Source organism: Mastomys coucha, unplaced genomic scaffold (genome assembly GCF_008632895.1).
Source record: "Mastomys coucha isolate ucsf_1 unplaced genomic scaffold, UCSF_Mcou_1 pScaffold21, whole genome shotgun sequence".
NCBI lineage: Eukaryota > Metazoa > Chordata > Mammalia > Rodentia > Muridae > Mastomys > Mastomys coucha.
Genome location: NW_022196904.1, coordinates 127,988,163 through 128,011,460, shown reverse-complemented (window position 1 = coordinate 128,011,460; position 23,298 = coordinate 127,988,163). Strand labels below are relative to the sequence as shown.

General features: G+C 45.6%; 1 long non-coding RNA gene across 1 annotated transcript; it reads left to right on the top strand.

Moving 5' to 3' along the window:
- The first annotated feature begins 4,706 nt into the window (after nucleotides 1–4,706).
- LOC116103149 lies at nucleotides 4,707–20,477 on the top strand. The gene is made up of 2 exons (XR_004123419.1): nucleotides 4,707–4,741; nucleotides 20,331–20,477. It is a non-coding gene; the product is annotated as an uncharacterized LOC116103149 (long non-coding RNA).
- The last annotated feature ends 2,821 nt before the right edge of the window (nucleotides 20,478–23,298 follow it).

The window sequence follows — 23,298 nt, the reverse complement described above, 5'->3', positions numbered from 1 at the left end:
TCACTCTTGTTCCCAGATAGCTCTTATAATTTGATTAACCCTTTCATTCTATTCTAAGTTCTGCCATACAGCTTGTGTCCTCTTCTCACTTCTGGCACTTGCTTCTTTCTCCTGGTCTGGCTGGGCAATTAATTCTCCAGCACCTCTCACTCATTCCTAGTTCTGCCAGAAATCCTGCTTATTTTTCTCTCCCTTCGCTATATAGGCCATCAGCTTTTATTTAAACCATCAGAAGGTGAGGGAGGGAGTGTATACAAAATACCTTGGGAGGAGGTGATCCAATAAAAATAACAATACCAAACCCTGGTCTGCTGACACAGAAATCAGCATTTGAATAATACAAAGACAATCTTTACACAGTGCACAATAATATTATCCCAACACCTATGTCTTGATGTGTTGCTGGACACAGGAAAACTGTCAGAACAGTATACTAAGCAGCTTGAATTCCTCTGATTTCAACAGGTCCTGAGTGACAAACAGCAGTGATTTATCTGCCTTTGGACATGAGCCTGGAGCTTTGAGTGCTGTTAGCCATTAAGTGTTGGGGTCCTCCTTCTACCCAGGGAGGGTACAATGGCCAGGAAGAAAGAAGGCACCAGAACCACAGGGGAAAACACCAGTCTTCAAGGTCAAGCCAAGGTTCTTGCCCTGCACTTCCTTGAACTGTGAGCTCTGAATGGATGCATGGCATCTAGATTGTTTTTGGAAAACAGAAAGGTACCAGAGTAGGTGACCTTCCCTTCTGAAATGGCCTTTCCACCAGCAAACGTTGACATGTGTCCTTCCTCTTCAGATAGCCCTGCATGGATCACGAGAGGAGCTGAGGCCCTCACCCTGCCTCAGGGCCCATCTGCAGAAGGCAAGCAATGAGATCCCTCTGTGTGGAACAGGGAGCAACAGTTCAGCTCAAAGCTGCAACATGCTTAATAGAGGTTTAAATAAAACTTGCCTGGAGCCGAGAGTGAAGGGATTCCCCTGAATCCTGTTGAGAGGACACAGTGCAAGCTAGGCTTGCCAATTAATGGTTAGCAGCCATGTCCCACATGGCACTGTTTGAACTTTTTGTGTAGTAGAGATTCACCAGTCAGGGTTGGGGACCCTAAGGTCACAGACACACAGGCTGTGATGATCTCCCTGGCTCGAGCTTTCTGATGGAGATGATCATCCCAATTCTTGCAGCTGAGAGGAGCTTTGGTTGGCTGGGTCTCCTGGCGCTGTTCTCCTCTGTGGTCTGAGAAGCCCTTCCCTCCCCCACTGCCTCTGCTTAGCTCATGTGCAGCACCATAGAGGGTTTGCTGCTCATTAGGCAGAAACAAGCTGGGGAAGAATATAGTCATGGGTTCTTCCATGGCTTTGAGCATACAAAGCTGAAGAAGTCAATGAGGGTTTTGTAAATGAAATCTACACTGGCCAATGTTTATGTGTGGTTGTGAGTGTGTGTGTGGTGTGTATGTATGAGTGTGTGAGTGTGTGTGTAGTGTGAGGGTGTGCGTGGTGTGTGTGTATGTGTATGAGTCTGAGTGTGTGTGTGTATGGTATGTCTGCATGGTGTAGGTGCGTGTAAGTGTGTATGTGTTACTGTGTGTAATGTGTTGTGTGGTGTGTGTTGGTGTATGTGTGTGTGTGTGTGTAGTGTATGAACACTGCTGTGTGTCTTGGTGTATCTGCTCTTTAGGAAGTATGTGGAGGCCAAGGGAGGCTGTCAGGTATATTCTTTTTTTACTTTCCATTAATTTTTTTAAAAAGATTATTTACTTTTAATTATATGTGTATAAGTATTTTGCTTACATGTATATGTGTGTATCATGTGTGTGCTTAGTGCCTATAGTGGCCAGAAGAGAGAGCTAGATCCTCTAGAACTGGAGTGGACAGTTGTAAGCTGCCATGTAAGTGGGAGGAGCCAAGTGCAGGTACTTTGCAAGAGTAGCACGTGACCTTAACCACTGAGCTATCTCCACCTTATTTTTTAAGACAGGAAGTCACCAATTCAGCTAGGCTGACTGAACAGTGAGCTCCTTGGATCCACCTATCTCTGTTCCACAATACAGGTACATTCACTGGTGTTAGGTGTATTCAGGTAATCTAACTTATATGGCAAGAGCTCTTACTTACTGAGCAATTCCCCATTCCGACACTGGTCATGTTTAATTGTCTGATGTAGCCAAGACAGAACTATATCTTCAGGGCTTTGTCTGCACAATTGGTAACCTTTTCTAGGTACCACTTGGCCTGCATTTTGTTTGTTTTAAAAGAATTGAATCGATATCGTACATATGATCTGGCTGCTCCCAAATCATATAATTCAAGCTTTTGGAAAGGCAAGGCCTAAGATGTTTAGCTTGGATCTCCTTGGTGGAAATTGATGGGGTAGAGTGTCAGCATGCTGGCCTCGAGGTCGTCAGCTGGGCAAGGAGCGTGGCAAATTGAGTCGTGATGGCACCTCCTTGTGGGAAACCCCTAAGGGCACAGCGGCAGAAGCACTGGTCATCCCCAAGAGATTGCAGTTCCTCAACTGTTCCTGCAGAAGGATCCTCTAGCTTGGAAACCAGTCCTTTCCCGGTCTTCTCCAGGTAGCAGGGAGGCCCCTCTTGCTCACTGTGAAAGCTGGATAAGCAAGCATGTGAACTGCCTCTGGGGGCCTCTGAGCCACAGGCCAGCACCTACACACGTGGCATTCATTTTCCTGCCTTGGTTTTGGCGATTGTGTCAGTGGATTCCTTGCTGCACACCCCTTGAGTTTGGGCACGCTCTCCAAGTGGGCAGCATTGTCTTTGAAACGTCAGCCTCTCTCCTCTTCTTCCTGTCATCTTGGGGACAGAAGCTACTTCCTGCAGTTGCTGTCTACTGCTCAGTCCCTTGAGGCCAGTTAAAACAATTCCAGTGTAGTTCTTTAGGCACCATGTAACTGCAATCGAATGGACTTACATATGGATTCTGTCTGGTTTGTTTGTTTGTTTTGTTTGTTCATTTGGTGTGTGTGTGTGTGTGTGTGTGTGATGTTTGTACCAATACTGTGGTATTTTTAATGCAATGACTCTATGGTATAATTTGAAATCAGGTATTGTTTTGTGTAGGATTGCTTTGGCTGTTTTCTGCCTTTTGTACCTCCACGAACACTTTTGGATTGCTTTTCTGTGTTTGTGGAGCATGGTGCTGAAATGTTGATTGACATTGTATTGAATCTGTAGATTGCTTTTGGTTTCATGACTATTTTTCACAATATTAATTCTGATCCATGGGCATGGAGGGCCTGTCTTCTAGTGTCTTCTTAGTCGTTAGAGAATAGAATTAACCTAGATGTCCATGCAGAATCCCAAGGACAAGACCAGGAGGAGAGCAGGGAGCAGTTGAGAAGGAAAGAAAAGAAACTCTTGGACACTGGAGGACCAGGACCCCAAGGATGAGGGCCCTCTGTAAAGCCTTGAAGAGAAGATGGGATTGGCTGGGCTCAGTGAACCAAGGCTTCCTCCTACTTGAATCTTCTTAAAATATTTACACTTTTAAAAAATTGAAAATATAATATGTGTACATGGAAACAAATCTAAACAGAGTAAAGAGCATGTGTAAGAATTGAGAATTATCCTCATTCATATTCGAGGGCTACCCAGGTCTCTGTTGTATGTAAATATGTGTGTATGTGTATCCTTTTGTTAGGAGGGTGAATGGTAGTGTATTATTTATATTGTCCTGTACTTTGCTCTTTTAACTTATGAAATATTTAAAGCATATAAAAAATGGAAAATAACACCAAACATCCCCCATTCTTTCCACTCAGCTTACAGAACAAAATCAGGCAGACTGTGTAGGGTCTCCCTGACACCGCCTGGCCGCCAGCCTCCCGTTCCCTCTGGTCCCTCAGGGTTAGCAGTATTTAGATTTGGTGTTTGTTATCCCCTTGCATGCTCTGTGCAATAGTCAATATCGTGTATGTGCTCATGGACATTACATAGAGTTGTCCTGTGTTTTTCTGGAGTCTGTACTTGGATGCTACATGTATTATGCATGTTGTACAGAGCTTGCTTTTTCTGTTCAAAGCCTTTACTGTATTTCTAAGACTTAAATCTGATTCTGTCTCTCAGGCTTGCCAACTTGATGGCTGTGCTTGGTTGGTAAGTATTTACTGTGTACTGCCTGCTTCTGGTCCCATGCCTTTGGGCTGGCTCTCCTCCCACCCCAAAGGTTTATTTGTGTGTATTAGTGTTTTGCCTGCATATGTGTATGTGTACCATGTGAGTGCCTGCTGCCTATGGAGGTCAGAAAGAGGATGTCAGATCCACCGGAACTGTAGTTACAAGTTATGAGCCGCCATGTGGGTGCTGAACCCACAGCAAGTGTTTGTAACTTTTGACCAGTCTCTACAGCCCCATTTACAAAAATTAGTTATATGTATGTGCATGCCAAATGTGTGTAGGTGCCCATAGGAGCAAGCAGTAGGTTCCTTGGAACTGTAGTTACAGTTGTAAGCTATAGTGTAGATGCTGGGAACCAAAGGCGGGTCCTTTGGAAGAGAAGCAAGTGTTCTTAACTGGTGAGCCATCTCTCTAGTTTCTGGTTCTCCCCCTTGACCACTAGAGATTGCCATAGTTGGTATAGTGGTATGATTGTGATCTCAGCTTCCATTGCTAAGGAAACATTGCTGGAGGCTGAAGGTTCTCTCAGGTCTTCCCACACACACTCTGTGCTTTTGGCTGTGGCTTTTGTGACGCTCTTCTGTGATACTCATCAGTGGAATGTGCAGGTAGTATTGCCCTAAGATAAAGCGCCAACATGTGAAGGAGGTGGGCCTCATGCTGTCATAGGGTGATGTCTGAAGTATGCCAGATCAGTGTAAAAGAAAATTCTGGCCATACATCCAGGGTGAGCTGTCTGATGACAACAGGGATGGGAACATAATCACATTCCACAGTGGCTCTCTCCTGCTCCTTTGAAAGCTTTGACATTTTGGACATTTAACTTTCTTTCGTTTTTAATTGATTTTTTTGAAAGTTAACATACAAAGTGATGGTTTTCATGATGGCCTCTTATTATACCTTGTTTTAATTCACTTTCATCCCCCACTGCTCTCTGTAAGCTGCAGTTAGCAAAAGCCAAATGCCGCTGGCACAAAAATATACATAGACCAATGGTATAGAATGGAGGACCCAGAAGTAAGCCCATACATCACAGACACCTATTCTTTGGCAAAGCTGTCAAAGACCTATGTTGAATAAAGGCAGTCTCTTCACCAAATGGTGCTGGGAAATCTGAGGATCTGCTGGCCATTTTTCTTTGAGTTATTACTTTGTCTTTTATTGATCAATGTAAAAGTGAGGTCTCTAATGGTTTTTAAACAATCTGTAGTTAAATTGTCTAATGGTTTTTAAATAATCTGTACTTAAATTAGGCTGGTGCACACGTGGGTGCTGACTCTTCTCTGTTGCTAAGCAGAAGTGCTCTGAGTGAATGCTCCGGGTTCACTGTCCCTTTGCTTGCTGAAGGACTTTGATGCGGTCATATGTGTGCATGTTGTCTGGAAGGAGTATGCTACTGTGGGCATTTGTGTGTAAGTTTTGTGCAGACATGGTCTTCATTCTCCAGAGGAAACATTGAGTATGGGTCAGTGGGCTGTGTGGACTGCAAGCATTTCGCCGCAGAGGCATGTCACTCTTCTTTAGGAATTTGGCACTGCCACCAATTTTCATTGGTTCATAAAGCTCATCTGTCTGAGCTTTCTCTCTGGATACTTGAACTCTTCAACACCTGGAAGAATATAGTACAGATGAGTGGCCAGCCTGAGCCAGCTGAACCATTATCACAGAGACTCTGGTTTTTGGACACTCATGCTGACTCTGGGCATTGGTGGAGCCCATTGGTGGAGGAAGGCCAGACAGGACTCCTCACCTGTTTTGATGCATAGAATGACAGATGGACCTTGGTAATGGTTGAAGCTAACTCTCCAACCAACCTAAGAGGCAAGATGGTTCTCTGAGTCAGATCTAATGTAAATTGGAACTTGTATGGATTCAGGGCATGCCCAGGTCTCTGGCAAGTCTAGCCTTTGCCACATAGTCACTGTCACACTGTGAGAAGATTAGGTGACATCATATGATGGTGGCTTCACACACAAGATTGTTTTATAATACAGTTTAAAAGATTTAATTTTGACTTGAAGATCAGAATAAAAGTGGGAAGAAATCATGGTGATGTCCCACAAACTCTGTTTCTCTAGCACATGCAGTTCCTCCCATTGCCAACAGTGCTTGGTTCTATGGATGAGTCTACAGTGACTGCCACTGTTACTCAAAAACCAGAATGCTCAGTAAGGCTCGATCTGTTCTCTGCAGTTGATGGCTTTAGACAATGTTGGATGTCATGGAGCCTATGGAATAGTATGATGCCCTAAAACTCATAGGTCCCTTCGACTGTCTTTCCACACCCTGACAACCCCTGATCACCTTGTTACTTACCTTCATGGCTTCCTTGTCACAGAACATCCTATAATTGAAACATGTGTTGTACAGCCCAGTTAGAATGGCTTCTTCAGTATAGGAATATGTGACAGTTTCTTCACATTGTTTGGCTTGGCGGCTCATGGATATTGGTTACTACATAACATGCCCTGGTCTGAATGAATTTCGGTTTGTTGAAATCACTGGCTGCTTCCATTTTTGGCATCATGAGGAAAGCCACAGTGAGCACCCACAGGTTACCTGTGCTTTCGGGTAACCTTAGCAACATTCAGTCCTGATTTTCTCCATTGTACCTCAAAGTGTGTTTCCTATGTGGCTTACACACAGAAACTCCTAGATTTGGCAGAACTCAGCTACAGCCGGGGGGTGGGGGGTGAGGTGCTTTTGTAAATTACGCAAGATGAAACTCAGAGAAAGTTTACTTGTCAGAGGAGTAATGCATCTGTGGAAGGGAGATAAGACTCTGGGAGGGAGAATCCCACCTCAGAGGGAGTGTTTCTCCTCCCTACTCTGAGATGCTCTGCTAAGGGAGGGCCGGCTGTGGGCGTGAGAGTGAGTGCCTGACACATGATGGGAAAGAGAGCATCCTTGTTCACACAGCGATGGTGGAAGGTGGTGTGTGTGTGTGTGTGCATATGGACATCTGGTCCAGTGAAGAGAACAAAGCTGCTACATGTTGCACTGTAAAGCTAGAGGACCAGATGCCTGGGAGGTAGCACCACACTGCTGTGCATGGTGAGTCCCAAAAGTCTGCAGAGCTTTGCTTGTTAATGACCTTGAGTGGGCCCAGCTTCCTCTTCAAGGTCACTCTCAATCAACGTATTTCTTGAAAACAACTGGGCTCAAAAAGTAGCCTTAGGGGTTGGGGTAGGGTGCTTGCGAAGCTTGCAGGCTGGTCTAGGCTGTACCTTTGCAGGTGAACTTGGGAGGGGAAATCAGAGAGCCAGGTGGCCAAGATCTGGGGGAGTTTGAGGTTAACCTGGGCTAGGGAACCCTGTCTAAATCAATCAATCAATCAATCAAATAATCAATCAATCAATCAATCAATTAATCCACCAGCCAATTAAGTGAGCCACATGGTCCCTAGGACTGTGCAGGAAGTTCTCTCTAAGGAGTTTCCATCACTTGGCTCAGGGAGGTGGGTCTTTTCTTTTGCTCCAGGACTAAAACTTAATCTTCACAGATGGGGCCAGTCACCTGCGGAGATGGCTGCAACCTTGGGCTGAATTGACTTAGAGAACTGTCCAGGGAACTGGCAGCCTCCACCATGCAGTTTGCTTTTTCTGCTGAATTTTAAAAAGTACCCATTCTAATTTTAAAATAGAACAGAAAATGGTATTAAGCTCAAAGCTTTCATTAGTAAGCTATATTATTTGATTTACCTTAAACTATTTCTGTGGCCATTTTCTAACAGTTTTTTTTTCTCTCAGGGAACATTAATATATTCAGACATTATAAAAATGCGAGTTTCAAACTACTCAGAGAAAGCCCAAGTGAGTGGAAGCGCCTGTAGAAATCATCGCCCCCTCTGAGGGCTCAGTGTCTCTGTTTCTTGGAGGTAGATCGTAGACCTGACACTGCAGGAGACACTGTGTGCCAAGTGCTGTGGCTGCCTGCTTCACACACACTCTTAAGGTCATTTGGTGGGTTTTGTCCCAGAGCTACAGACTTCCTGTAAGCATCTTAGGTTTGTGCACACATCATTAACCTGGATTTTGCTACTATGTGTAACTGAGGATAGCACACATATTGGTTCTTATATTTGGTGAAAATCTGTGGCTGGGGCTCCTAGGCCAGCTCCTTGTGGAGGCGGGGGCCAGGAGGGCATCTGTTCCTGACCTCTTGCACCTGTTGGAGGCTGCTGCTACTCTTGGCCTCTGCCTGAAACCTCAAGGTCAGAATAGAGCATCTGCCTGTCTCCCTTTACTGGGGCCTTTCTACCTCTCTCTTGCAGGGACTCCTGTGTTGAGACACCTCCCATCTCCAGCTGACCCGGTGGTTTCGTCTTATTTTTGATGTCCCTTTGGCTACACAAAAGAATACATTTGTGGGTTAGGATGTAGAAACATAAGGGCTGTTGTTCTGGGGACCACAAACCATGTCTCCAAACCCAGGAAGGTCAATGTTTTGCTCTGTGGGTAGCAAGGCAGATGGGCAGATTCAGTGAGCCACAGAAGCCTCACTTGGTATCCATTTAAAGATTTCCCATCATGAGCACACCTACCAGAACTCTTATGATAGATTCTTTTTAATTGGACACAATTGTAGGTTTCAATGTAACAGCTGGAAAAGACAAAGGCTCTGTCAGCTTCTCCCTAGCTCCCCCTGTAGTCCTGAATCCCAGCCTGGAAGTGGACCCTGGCATGCCCTGCTGCTTATGCAAGCTTTGCCCAGTTAATAGGTTTCATCTCTGTGTGAATTTACTCTTGTGGGAAGTTCTCACAGCAGATTCATGCTGCCATCTCTGCAGTCAGCACCCTGCAGGTCTGTGACATGGCCCCCAGTCATCCACGCTTCCCTAGGCATCCTGGTTCCTTCTCAGAAGTATGAAGAAATACCGGTGGGGAGAGCAGGCAGCTGGTAAGTTAGAGCAGGTAGAGTGTGGGGCTCAATCAGGCTTGCTCTGTTCCTTTTTCTCCATGGCCTGTGTGGTGAACTTAATGGTAGAGTTCCTGCCCTGATAATGGCCTGTCAGGACAGAGGCAGACCACATAGACACACAACACCAAGAGGCCACTTGGAATCCAGAACATTTGGTGCTAATGCACAGGGCTCATGAGCATTCACATTGGCTGCTGGGACACTTGACATTTTTTCTTAAAGGTCCTCTTCAGCAGAAATCATGAAAGGATGATAAAGAAAGGCCAACTCTGACTGCAGGGGAGGTACTCAGCCACACTGCTGTGTTGATGTCTTAAGTAGAAGGGATTTGGGGGATATTTCTGTGCTATCTTATCTTCTGCACCTGTTTCTGTCAAAATACAATCCTTTGGCTGCTGTCAGAACAGTTGCTCACCTGGAAGCTCTTGGTCTTCCTCAGGCGGCATGGAGGAGCAGCACAACTATGTGGGGAATGGGGAGTGGACCCCAGTATCATCCCTGTATCCAGGGTGTGTGTATGAAAACTTTTATATGGAGACTTCTGTGTCTCTAGACTTCACCTGCCCAGCTTCAGTTTCCCACCCATTCAGCCTTGATGTTATAATCCAGGATTTCTTTTAATACATGCATATTATACTCTTTCAAGGTGATGTATCTCCCTTCTTTCCTTCCTTCTTTCCTTCCTTTCTTCCTTCTTTCCTTCCTTCCTTCCTTTCTTCCTTCCTTCTTTCATTCCTTCCTTCCTCCCTCCCTTCCTTCCTCCTTTCCTTCCTTCCTTCCTTCCTTCCTTCCTTCCTTCCTTCCTTCCTTCCTTCCTTTTTTTCCCTCCCTTTCCTCCTTCCTTTCTTTCTTTTCATTTTCTCATGTAGCCTTGGCTGGCCTTGAACTTGCTGAGAGTCACCTTGAACATTTTTTTTTTTTTAATTATCTTTAATTTTTTTTTTTTTTTTACAGTCTAGTTGTTATGCCGCCCCCTACCCCGCCCCGTCCACCCTCCGACAGTTCCTCATCTCATTCCTCCTCCCTCATCTCCAAAAGGATGTCCCCCAGCCCCCTCCACCAGGCCTCCCCATTCCCTGGTGCCTCAAGTCTTTGCAAGGTTAGGTGTCTCTTCTCTCACTGAGGCCAGACCAGGCAGTCCTCGGTTGTATATGTGTCAGGGGCTTTGTACCAGCTAGTATATGCTGACTGGTTGGTGGCTCAGTGTCTGAGAGATCTCACTTAGGGTGGGGTGGGGTCCAGGTTAGTTGAGACTGCTGGTCTTCCTATGAGGTTGCTCTCCTCCACAACTTCTTCTAGCCTTTCTTTAATTCAACCACAGAGGTCCCTGGCTTCTGTTCATTGGTTGGGAATAAGTATTTGTGTCTGTCTCGGTCTGCTGCTTGTTGGGTCTCACTGAGGGCAGCCATGCTAAGCTCCAGTCTGTTGTCTGGCATGAAGCTGATCTCCTGGAAGGCCTTCAGACTGTAGAGTCTTCAGAGGAGCAGACAAGCTGATGAGCTGCCCTAGTGGAAGGCCCACCTTGAACTTTTGATCCCCTGCCTGCTGGGTCCTCCAAAGTTCTGGGATTATAAGTATGCAATACCATGTGTAATTTTTTCACATTAGTTAATTAATTTATTTACTTTACGTTACAATTTAAGCTTCCCCTTTCTCCTTTCCTCCAAACCCCACTCTCTTACCTTCCTTGACCGATGCCTCCTCCCCTTATCCTCAGTTAACAGGAGACCTCCCAAAGATATCATACCTTGGCATATCCAGTTGTAGTAAGACTGGGTGCAGCTTCCTCTATGAGTCTAGTTAAGGCTGCCCTTGGGAAAGGGATCCAAAAGCAGGCAACAGAGTCAGAGACAGCTCCTGCCCCTGCTGTTAGAGGTTCCACATGAGGACCAAGCTGTATATCTGTTTCATATACATAGGGGGACTAGGTCTGTCCCATGCATGCTCTTGCATTGGTGGTTCAGTCTCTGTGAGTCCCTATGGGCTCAAATTAGTGGCTTGTGTAGATTTTTTTGTGGTGTCTTTGACTCTGCTGGCTCTTTCAATCCTTCCCTCCCAGCCTTTCACATGATTTCCTGAGTTCTGCCTAATGTTTGGCCGTGGGTCTCTGCATCTGTTTCCATCAGGGGCTGGGTGAAGCCACTCAAATGACAGTTATGCTAGCCTCCTGCTTGCAAGTGTAGCAAAATACTATTAAGTGTCACGGCACAGGACTCAAGCTAGGCCAGTCATTCGTTGGCCATTCCTTCACTTTCTGCTCTCTCTTTACCTCTCCCCCTCTTGTAGGCAGAAAAAAAAATATGGGTCAAAGGTTTTTGTGGCTGGGTAGGTGTCCCCATCTCTCCATTGGAAGTCTGGTTGCAGGAGATGGCTGGTTCAGGCTCCATATCCCTCACTGCTATGAATCTTAGTTCAGGTCACCCCCATAGATACCTGGAAGTTTCCATAGTCTCAGGTTTTTAGATCATCCTAGAGATGCCTCCTCCCCCACCAATCCTGGTTCTCTCTCCTGCCATCTCCCCCACACTTCACCTCTCCTGTTCCCCTCCCCATTCCTTACCATGTCTAATTAAAAATGTCATGTACATGCATTGGGGTTACATATTTTCCCCATTTCCTCCCTGTGACTCCTCCCATATCTGCTACCTGCCCCTACTCCCTCTCAAATTTATTATCTCTTTTTCTTTAATTATTATTGTTACATACACACACACACACATACACACACACGCCCCCCCACACACAAATGAATATATAAATGTAACCTGCTGCATCTATTTAGTGTTGCTCATATGTATATGTGTTTAAGGCTGACCAATTGGTATTAGATAACATATCAGAGGGCTCAACCCTGGGGAAGATTGATTCTCCTTGCTTAGCCATCATTAAAAGCTTGTAGGCTTCATAGAGGGGTGGGGACCCCATGACATTCTTAATGGATGTTGGCATGCCAACCAGTGTTGTCATTGTTCAAGTCTTATGTAAGTAGCCATATTGTTGAGATTGCACAGGTTCAGCTTCCCTGTCAAATAGAGAAGAAGCAACCTTGCAACAGACATCTTGGCTTTCTGGTAATCTGTGATACTGAGAATCAAACCCAGGGCTTTATATACAAGGTAAGCACTCTACTTCTGAGCTACATCCCACCGCAGGTTGCTTTTTTGTTGAGTGGTGAGCTATAAAAGCCTATAATCTCTGTAATTTATGGTGGGTGGGTCCATGCCTGGCCATAGGTGGCTTCCTGATGTTCGGCCTACATACTTCCTCGGGCTTGTCACATGTCCATTATGACCTTTGCACCACGTTCTTTCCCTTCTTGCCTTTGTGTGTGCTTTCTCTTTCCTTGTTTGGTGTTCCCACATCTTCTTCCATGCTTAGACTTTCTAGTTACACAGCCCTGAGAGGCATTCCTTGGGCATCTGGTCTTATGCCACTCCTGGAGACTCAGTACCCCCGCAGCAGCTCACCTTTCTGCCTAGCTCATACTTAGTTGATTCTGATAGTTGTCTCCTCCACTGGACCTTGAGCTCTGTGGAGGAGGTTACAGAACTGGTACCCTCTTTTGGCCAGGAGCAGTCACCAGCTGAGAATTAAGATAAGTGAAAAGATTTAGTCCCTCTTTCCAGGACATATGTAGAATAGGATAGAATAAATAGGATGGATGTGTTTTCCTTTGTGGCCAAAGTCTCTAAAACTTCCATGTTGTAGCCTGGGACTCATCTTGACCTGGAGACCATCTTTTCCCTCCTCCTCCCCATCCTTCCTGTTGGCTATGCTCTCTGCAGCTATTCTGTAACTGAGCCCCGTAGAGAGGGTGTGTGGATCTGGTAGGTGTCATATCTGTCTCCTAGTGCTTCAGGGCAGAAGGAGATTTGGGGCAGCAGAAGATAATTCTACTGGGGATTTGTGGCAGCAGGAGATGACTCTAAGAGTAGACAGTGTGAATTAGCACCCGGCTGCACAGTGTATCTGCTGAACACCCAGAAGCAGGCATCCCCTCCCTGGATCACATGTTGGAGAAAGTGCTGACCCCTAACAGAGAACACCTTTCATATGAGGATGCCAGCTTCATTAGCTAGGGTTTGAAGTGGAAATGGTGGCAGATTTAACACTCTTTTGTCACTATGGGGGCACAATCCATAGTTTTCTCTTCTTCTCTCTTCTACTAAGCTGACTCCATTGTCACACTGTGATGTATAGGCACACACCTGTGCAGATGAACACATTCATAGACATCCACACCCAGGTAATGAGGCACACACAGTTTCCAGATGTATACCCTGTAGCACACCCTCATGCACATGAACACAGAGAGATACTGTCGTTTTCTGCATTCGGACACAGACGTCAAAACAAGTTTTTCCATGCTTGTGCTCACTATGAACCGCCCCGCCTCTGAGATTGGTAGACATTGTCCTGAGTGTAACTAGTGAGAATATGCCTGTGTAAAGACTTCCTTCTCAGGCTGGACAAATCCCTGAGGACTTGGGAATCAGTTTTGCTGCTTAGCTGATCTTTCCCTAAGCACCAACCACCTACATTACCTACACCTTTGAGCAGATTTGTGTGTGTCTCTGTCTTATACACTCAGCCTCACAGGGGTGGAGAGTTGTCCAGGCATGAGTATGATTTATGAGATGCTAATTTGAGGGGACCACTCTCTGTGAAGATGCCCTTTACTGAGAAGTTAAGAGGGAAAGAGGGAGGGAGGAAGAGAGGGATAAAGATGGGAGTGAGATGGACAGAAGAGAGGAGATTGGGGGGAGAGAGGAGGAGAGAGAATGTGTATGAGAAAGGGGGGATTTCTACAGTTCTTGGAGCCATGAGGATGCTCAGAGCCTCTGTTTCTAGAACACAGGATGAAACCAGGAGCCAAATCTTTCATCTGTGAGCACAGCTTGGTGTGCCAGATGTGGCAGGGCATTGCTCAGTTGTGACCAAATGACTTTGGTGTGTCTCCAGTCATACTGTCAATCCATCTTGTTGACAGTCCCCCTCTGTCTTTGCCCCATTAGCCTGGAAAATCCCCCAGAGTACCCCTCTGCCCTTTGCTGTTTCCACTGTTTACTACCCAGAGACAGTTTCTTTCATTCCTAGGCTCCATGAGAGTTTTGAGATGTTTTCCTTGCTCCTTGGTCCTCAGGGGCATTGGTGTCTCTCAGACCACATGTGGGTTGCTTTTCTTGTTGCTGTGACTAAATGCTCGACCAGAAGCAACTTGAGGGAGGAAGGGTTTCTTTTAGTCTATAGTATTTGTGGCTAGAGTCCATTATGGTAGGGAAGACATGGGGGTAGGAATATGAGGTCACTGGTCCTCTTGTATCTGTAGAAAGGAAGTGGAACAGGCTATAAAGCCTTAGACACATGCCCAGTGGCTCATTCCCTCATATAAGGCTATACCTCTCAAGGTTCTTCAACCTTCCCAAACAGCATCACCAACTAGATGTTCAGTACAGGAGCCTTTGGGGGACATTTCACATTCAAACTACAACAGACCCATTCTTCCACTGCGTGTCTTGGGTGCTGAGTAGAGCAAGGCAACTATAGGAAGACTCAGCCTAGGGCAAGAAGAAGGTCCTGGTCAGCTGAGGGGAGTGCTTTGGGAGATAGGCCCCTGCAGGCTCCATGGAGGGATGGCTCTGCCCGTCCTAAGGGAGGGAGGTTGGCCTTAGTTTCTGTTCGAGGATGTTACACAGCTGTCTCCCACTGCCAACCACTATTCCTCTAGCTCCCCAGTGCCATTAAGGAGCCTGTTTTCTACTTTTTTCCCCCTGAGAAATGTCGTAACAACTAGCAGTACCCAGCCTCCAGTGGGACAGCCTGTATTTGTGTTCAGAATGAAGTCAAAACAGAGTATCTTGTGGCAAAGCATGGCCTGAAAAGCCATAGCCACGTGCAGTGTGGATTAGGGCACCCTTGATCTCAGCATTTTCATATTAAGATAGCCCATCACCTTACTTCGTTCACTTGTGAACGAAGGGGGCACTGAATGAGGAGCATGAATCCTCCATTCTGAGCCTCACTGACTACTGAGAACATCCTGTCTTCACTCAAATCATCCCCCCTATGTTTATTGGCTCTTCTCTGAAAGGGTAAAGAACAGAGATTTGCCTCAGCAAAATTGAGTGACGGTCCTGATGCCTCCTGGTGCCCTTAGGGACCTGTCTATTTTCCGCCTGCCTTCACTCACCCCTTAGCTCCTCAGAATTAGATTCCTGTTGATGCCTGGGGCTCTCATTGTGACTCATTCCTTGTGAAATTAAAATAAGTTATAAAATACATAAAACAGAGAGAAATGAGATTTTTTAAAACATGCAGATTCAGCTTAAAGAGCAATAATGAGTTGAATCCCATGAAGCCACATTCTGTGACTGTGAACACACAGAACAGGAAGCCCCTGGGGGACATCCTACTCCCTCCTGGTCTCCATTCCCTCCTCCTTCAGCCCCACATTTCCTGATAATATTTCCATGTTCATGTGTGTCCTGCTGTACACACATTCATCTCTGAAGAGGGCACTTTATTTCTTTGTTGCCAGCCTTCTGGGAGTGAAACCCAAGGGCGTTTAGTGGATGGTCGTTTGGTATTCTGCATTTGCTGACTCCGAGCTTTGGAGGCTCATCCATGGGGGAGGGTATCCTGGGCTTCATTCATCCCACGAAAGGCTGGGCCATGTGTGGCACTCTATCTGCTGCTGCTGGGACTGCACTATGGCTTGCCCTTGTCTCCTGGTTCTTACGATCTTTGATGAAAGAATTCTGAGAGCTCTACAAAGTACAGTATAGAAGACAAGCTAGGTTACCGTAGAGTGACGGAAAACACTTTCCAGGATCAGAGTGGCCAGTGGCCAGAGAGACGATTGGACTGACCTATGGCTTAAGGTAACCTTAATACTTAAAATGTTAGATAAATATTTTCTGGCAAGAGGGGGTAAGAGAGGGCTTTTCCTCTCCAGGTGATTGACATTTGTATTAACTCTTAAGAGAGAAAAACAACATGCCTTTGCTCTTTATCTAGCCTCCTGATAGGTATTAATCTTATGATCTCCCTGGCAGTTCAGAGACTCACGTCTCCACCCAGAACCATAGATACAACTCAGATCCTGATCTTCTGAAAAAAAAAAAATGTCATGTAACAGCAGATTAAAAAGAGTTAGAGAAAAAGTGAATCTATAAAAATTACAATGCTTTCCCAGGAGGAAAAGACTCCCTTTAGGGACCTCGACAAAGCTCTGCCATCTACTCACTCCCATCCCAGGTGCTCCCAGCCAAACCTCTGTGTGCACAGAGCAGCCTAGGTCAGCTACAGAGACCTTAGCTGAGATCTAACTGTTCCCTGGATCTGACAATGCCTCCTCTGTGTCTTCGAGGCCAAATGATGAACTTGGTTATGGGGTTCAAGGATAAGGTGAGAGGAGTCCTAGTGGGATACTAGGACCATGCCACTATCCTGAGGTGGCTTCGCATTCCACTTCTGTTCAACAGTTAGCCAATCGAATCAGCAGGGACAAATGTGGCTGCCATGTTCACAGGGCCTCTGGGAGAACTTTGCGTGTTTTTCTGATCCTTGTGAAGTTAGCTTCTTGGATAAGGTGGACTTAACTGAGCCCACTCCCCAGGTGACTCACCTAGTGGTGGGTTCATGCCTGCAACTCTTGGTTCTGTGGCATTTGGCATACACTGAGGGGCACACAGTGTCCTATACATGTCGTTACGGCCCAGTTTTCAGGATACTTTCTTCTTGGTTTGGGGAAAGAGGTTTTGCTCATTTCCTTCACCTGTTTGATTGTGTTTTTCTGTAGTTCTTTAAGGGATTTTTGTGTTTCCTCTTGAAGGGCTTCTAGCTGTTTTCCTGTATTCTCTTGTGTTTCTTTGAGGGTGCTATTTATGTCTTTCTTAAAGTCCTGTATCATCACCATGAGAAGTGATTTTATATCTGAATCTTGCTTTTCCGGTGTGATGGTGTGTCCAGGACTTGCTATGGTGGGAGAATTGGGTTCTGATGATGCCACGTGACCTTGGTTTGTGTTGTTTATTTTCTTATGCTTGCCCCCGCCATCTGGTTATCTCTAGTGCTACCTGCCCTTGCTAAATCTGACTGGAGCCTGTCCTTCCTGTGATCCTGGTTGTGTCAGAACTCCTCAGAGTCAAGCTGTCTCTATGACCCTGTGATTCTGGGATCCTGTGATCCTGGGCTTGTTAGAACACCTGGGAGTGGAGCTTCCTCTGTGTGTTGTGGGACTGGCTGCGGAGCTTGCACTCAAGGTCTTCTCTGGACACCAGCCCAGACAGACCGGAAGGAACCCGAGTCACTGGGCTGGCAGAGTTCCTGTGTGCCTGGTTCCACTGGTCTCAGTTACTCCCAGTGTTGGGACAGATGTTGGTTCCTGCTCACCTCTGATCCTGGGTGTGTCAGAGTGCCTGGAAGTGGAGCTTCCTCTGGGTGTTATGGGACTGGCTGCGGAGCTTGCACCCAAGGTCTGCTCAGGATACCAGCCCAGACAGACCGGAAGGAACCCGAGTCCAATGCTTTCTTTTGTTAAGTTGCCTTGGTCATGATGCCTCTTCACAGCACTGCAGCAGCAACTAAAGCTGGGCCCGGCTCAGGTCTGCAGAGATGGTGCTGGAGATAACTCTCTATAGGCAGTAGAAAGAAAGGACCCTTGGTGAGAACCTCAAGTTGCTTCCAAACATTGCAGTGTGAACTAATGCCAGTGGTTGGGAACACCAGGAATGAGACACATTGAAGTTTCTAGTTAGGGTATGACATCATCAAGAGGGCCTGATGGGAGATAGTCAGACTCTGAGAAGTAAGGCTAATGTTGGTGGGCCAGTAGCTAGCTTCCATGAGATCCCTCCTGGGAAGTATGCTGAACACAATTGTCCTTTCATATACCCACTTCTAATGCAGCCAGATATAATAGACAACACAACTTGAATATCCTCTACCTATTCAAGAGAAGAGGCCCTAGAGCATCCTGGAGACAAGGAGTTAACTAAGTTGATTAAGTGTAGCTACTTCTTAGGAACAAGCTGAGTCCTACATACAGGAACAAAGACCTTTGCACTGGAGACAGTTGCAAGGCCAGAGGCAGCACTGCTAACCATGGGACAAGGAGCAGACAGTCAAAGTCAGCACAGATACACACACGTACACACACACATACACCTACACACAGAGACACACAGACACAGATACACACAGAGACTCACACACACATACACACATAAACACAGATAGACAGACACAAGGACTCTCACCTCCAACCAAACCAACTAAACAACCAAAAATACAGTAGGAATACAGTAGAGCTGTGTGCTGGAGTTAAGCACGAATATAGCCAGGGGCTGAGATGTCAATGCTTTTGATACCTGGTCCAGTTTTCAAAGGCCAGTGGGAACCCCTGGGTCTCCTGGTACTCAATGTGGGAGGTAGCTGGATTTCCTACTGGGGGTTGATTGCGTTTCTAGCACCTGTGCTAGTGGTCTCATTTGGAGACAGGCTCTGTGCAGATTTATCAAATATGAAGATGAGGCTATGTTAGGATGGAGATGGTGAACTCTTTCTAGTACCCAGAGTGAGGCAGCATGCCCTGCCTCCAGCTACTCCCAAGGAAATGTGACCTCACCCCCACCCCAGCCATTCATCCTTCATCTTTCCTGGGCTCAGATGTCCTCAGGTGTTCTCAATAGAAATGCTTTCTTGGCCAGTTAATATTTTCATGTCACATTTAGATTTTAGTATAATCATATAGACATAGCCTAATTTAATTACATATCCTTTTTCCGAAGCCATCATGCTACATATGGGCATGGATAACAGGGGAAAACAGTATAAGCTTGAAACCCTCAGGTCCTACCTCTGTTCTGGATGAGGGACTACCCCATATGTGAACATTCTCAGAAGAGATTCTCAGAAGCATTCAGAAAAATGTTTTAAATGTTATGTATACATATGTATATCTGAGTATATTTGTATACACCAGCACAGTACCTGCAGAGGTCAGAAGAGGATGTCAGATCCCCTGAAGTTGGAGTTACAGGTTGTTTCTGGGAACTGAACTTATGTCTTAGGGAAGAACCCTATGTGTTCTAAACTAACCCCAAAGATTTTATTTTATTTTATTTTAATTTTCAAAATACTTATTTATTATTATATCTAAGTACATTGTAGCTGTCTTCAGACAGCACCAGAAAAGGGTGTCAGATCTCATTACAGATGGTTGTGAGCCACCATGTGGTTGCTGGGATTTGAACTTAGTACCTTCGGAAGAGCAGTCAATGTTCTTAAACCACTGAGCCATCTCTCCAGTCCCTCCCCCCACCCAAAGATTTTAATAAGGGCAACTCTTCTTTGGTCTATGATGGATACCATTGCCTGCTGAAACTGAATATTCCTTGGCTCTAAACTCTTTCTCTTGCATGGCTGAGTTCCAGGTAGAACAAGACTATGTATCATCCCATGTCTCATGGGGCAGGGACAGGGAAGTCCATGTACTGAACTAAATCAGCAGAAGCAGGACCTAGAGGCATCTTGGGAGGCTGACAGATTAAGTGGGAGGGCATCCTCTCCTCCTGTGCCTTTCCCCAAAGACTCTGCGATCCCCAGGCAGATGTCCCCTCTGCCCCAGGTACACTGCTACAGCAATGGCTGACTACCAGGTATCAGGCATATGTGAGGAGCAAGGGGCTCGGGGAGATAGAGCATGTGAGATCTTTGTTCCCCTACAACCCAGCTCCTCCTAGGGACTCCTCCCAGCCTGGGGCACAGGCCTTGGGGAATGGGGGAGACCCAAGAGAGCTTCTGGACATAAAGGAGGTTAAGGCACTAAAGGATGGAGGCAGGGAGCTGGGCTACATGCTCTGCCTTGGGAGAAACAGTGTGCCACACTCCTTGTCCGCTATGGGAAGCCTCTAGAGCAGGGTCAGCCCACAGCCAGTGTTTGTCAGGGTTTGTCTCTCCAAAACCCTGATGCATCCAAACGTTGATCTTGATTTTTAGACAGAGATCTGTCTGACATTTGAGGAGTAGTTCCCTTTAGGTGTTTGGCTCAAGGGAGTCTCACAGGACAATTTAATATGACAATCCTTTGAAATGTATCCCTACAGCACTCATATCAAATGTGCATGTCCATCTCAATGTAATAATTCCTATTGCTTTGAAGGTACTAAAGTAGACATTAAAGGGAAGCTACATCTTAAAGGGTCAGATTAGATCCAGGAACCGGGGTCAAGATTCTGTTAAGTTTATTTTTATTTTTTATTTTTTTCTTGGCAGAATTTCAAGCTCAGTTTCTCTGTTTTCTAATCAGAGCTGAACTCGGGTCTTCAGAGAGGGAAGGAAGCTTTGCTCTTCAGAGGCAGCCATGGGAGAAAGAACAAATTAGCATGAAAGGCCAGGTGATTCAATGAATATTCATATGGGCAATTTAATCAGTGTCTGTTCATTATTCCCCTTTCCAATTGAGGCTGGCTCAGAATATGAATAGAGAAAGTGTTGACTTTCATCCGCTCCAACTGCTCAGTCTCCACCAACAGCCTTTAGCATTTGGCTTTCTGTGTGCCTGGAGATGACCTAACTCAAACCTCAGGATTCATTCCCAGTGCACCAAATACCCTAACAGCTCTAACTGATCTCACAGGTACCAGTTCTCTTGCTGTATTCAATTTTAAGTGGATGAGACAGCACGGTTTTCCAGAAAGTTGGCCTTTAGCCCTAATAATAACAAAATCATTTGAAGCAGTGTGGATGACTTGGGTGTTGGGGGTCATCATGACACCCCAGTCCCATAGAGTTGTCTCTTGGAACTTCACTAGGCTCTGGAGGGTCACAGTGATAGCTGTTGGGTCTAAGGATGGGTTCAAGTGTTCTTGGAGGTTATGGTGGCTTCTTGACTGTCAGAGATGGTATGGGCTGAGGCAATGGGGAGGAAGTTAACTGAGAGCCCATGGTGGTCAATGGTTCAATAGACTAGTTTCTCAAACCTTGAGTCAAGGAAGTGCAGACATCCATATTTGTGTGAGAGAGCCTGACTCCACAGCAGCCAAGGAGGTGGAGGTGAATGCAGAGGCCATCTCTTCTGACAGTTACAAAGTAAAATCCAGAGTTAAGGGGGCTTAGAGATACTGGGGATGGGGGAGGCGTAAGCAAGTGGCCAGTGTCTGGGGTTACAGAAGGATAGACCTTCTACCTGACAGACTTACATACAGAAATGAATACAATGTTAATTAGAAGGCTATAATAGTGAAGAATTAGAAGCAATTAACTGCTCAATAATAAAACATGGGGTAAGTGATATTATGGATATCAATAGGTTATCAACTGTAGACAATAAAGACATGCAGAGGCTCTCCACAAGACAATCTGTGCTTCAGGGATGAAGTTCAACCCTGCCCCCAGGTGTCACATCAGGCTGTGGAAGGGCACATGAAGGACAGGTGCAGATGTAGGGACAGCAATCAAGCAGGAAGTTACACTCCTGGTGTCAAGGGAATGGACAGTAGAGGCTGGCCTGATTTCTGTGTCTGGAAGCACAGAGTAAGGAGTGATAAGAAACATGTGCTGAGTTCCCAGGCACATTAAGAAATCAGACAAACTGGAACAGGTGGTCCTCCAGCCAGAGTCTGACTGTCTGGGTCAAAATTCCTGTGGAATGTCAGCAGATTCTCTCTGAGGGGCTGGGCTAGTGAAGGCTTTGACTGCTTCTTCGGACTTTTCTGAGTCTTTGGAGTGTTTGCCAATGAATGTTTATTACATTCATGGCTCTTTCTAAAAGCAATAAATGTTATATTGAAGAGACACCCAATGTGTACATCTCTCCCATCTCATGTCTGTTTGCCACTTGAAAGTGTACAATTTGGCAAGTCAGTGTGTCTTTTGACTTCACCCCATAACCTTCTAAAGTGTTCCATGGTGGCTCCTAGGTGCAGTTTCTTGCTTGATTCCCTTGAACCATCTTCTCCAGGCTGCACCCAGTCTTCACGGTGCAAAGCTCAGCTTCTGAAAACCAAGAGCTCTCAAGAGATTATAAAAGAGTAATGACGCATTGACTTCAAAGCATTAGTAGCCAGGTTGTTACAGCCAGAGCAGAAGGGAGATTAATGAGGTACGAGCCTAACATATGTCTCAGGAAAAGAACAGTCATTTACTTTCTAACTTGGTGGAACTTGTAGCTGTTCCCGATTTGCAAGAATATTTTGCAACATGACTCTTTTTGCTCTCAAAGTAGCTGATTAAAATCAGCCAATAGAATCAGCCCATGGATAGGGAGGAATGCTCAGAGGTCGGGGAGTCTTCATCTCAGGGAAAGCCCTGGATGCTACTAGAAAGAGTATTTTGGCTACTAGAGCTGGAATTTGCCAACAGCAGTTTTGGTATCACCTCCCTGGAACCCTACTCAATAATTCCCTCCTTTCTGGGTAAAAGGAAGGCCCTTTGTATGGTGGGTTTAGAGTGAGCTCACAAAGTCATGGAGACCCCTCTCTTCAAAGGTGAAGCTCCATTTCATTCTCCTTTACTGTCACCCAGTCTCGATATCACCCTTCAAAACGTATAACTAGGTGCTTCAGAGGCCACAAAGTCTATGAGCTCTTTGTTTTCCTTTATTGATCTGAAGGAATAATCATACCTTCCAGATAAAATAATTAACAAACTACAAAAGTACAAATCTCCTTGCTCTGTGCTTTGATTAAATTTAAATTGCTTTATTGTATTTCCTGTGATAACAAAGATTTATTTGATAAGGTCATATTTGTGATTCTTCTCATTTGATATTTGTGTTTTCCTCCCCTCCCCTATCATTTCTTAGAAAAATCCCTCTTTTTTCTCTTCCCCTCCAATTTGATTTTAATCTATGTAGAGCTCATATTTGTTCTTGTTGAGAATGAGGGCATGGGTTCCAGCCTGTGGAAGGCTCCAAACCATGGAGTCACATGTCTGACACCAAGTGGTCCTTCTCTTCCCTCTGGCTTGCTTCTTCTGCAATATCCCCATCACCTGTGCATGGCCATGGTCATGTTTCTGGCTTTCTAACCTGGTGCTCACCCTGGCCTGTTATACACAGTGTGTTTCCTGTGGCCAGAGTCCTTAAAAGACTATCCACTCTCGTAATTTTCCAGAATTCCTTAGCTTTCCTGGAATTTCATAGTTTGCATAAATTTTATTTTTTAAATTAAGTTTATTTTTAACTGACATATAAAAACATAGTATTATATATGTTAATGGGGCAACAGGCTCGTGAAACTTT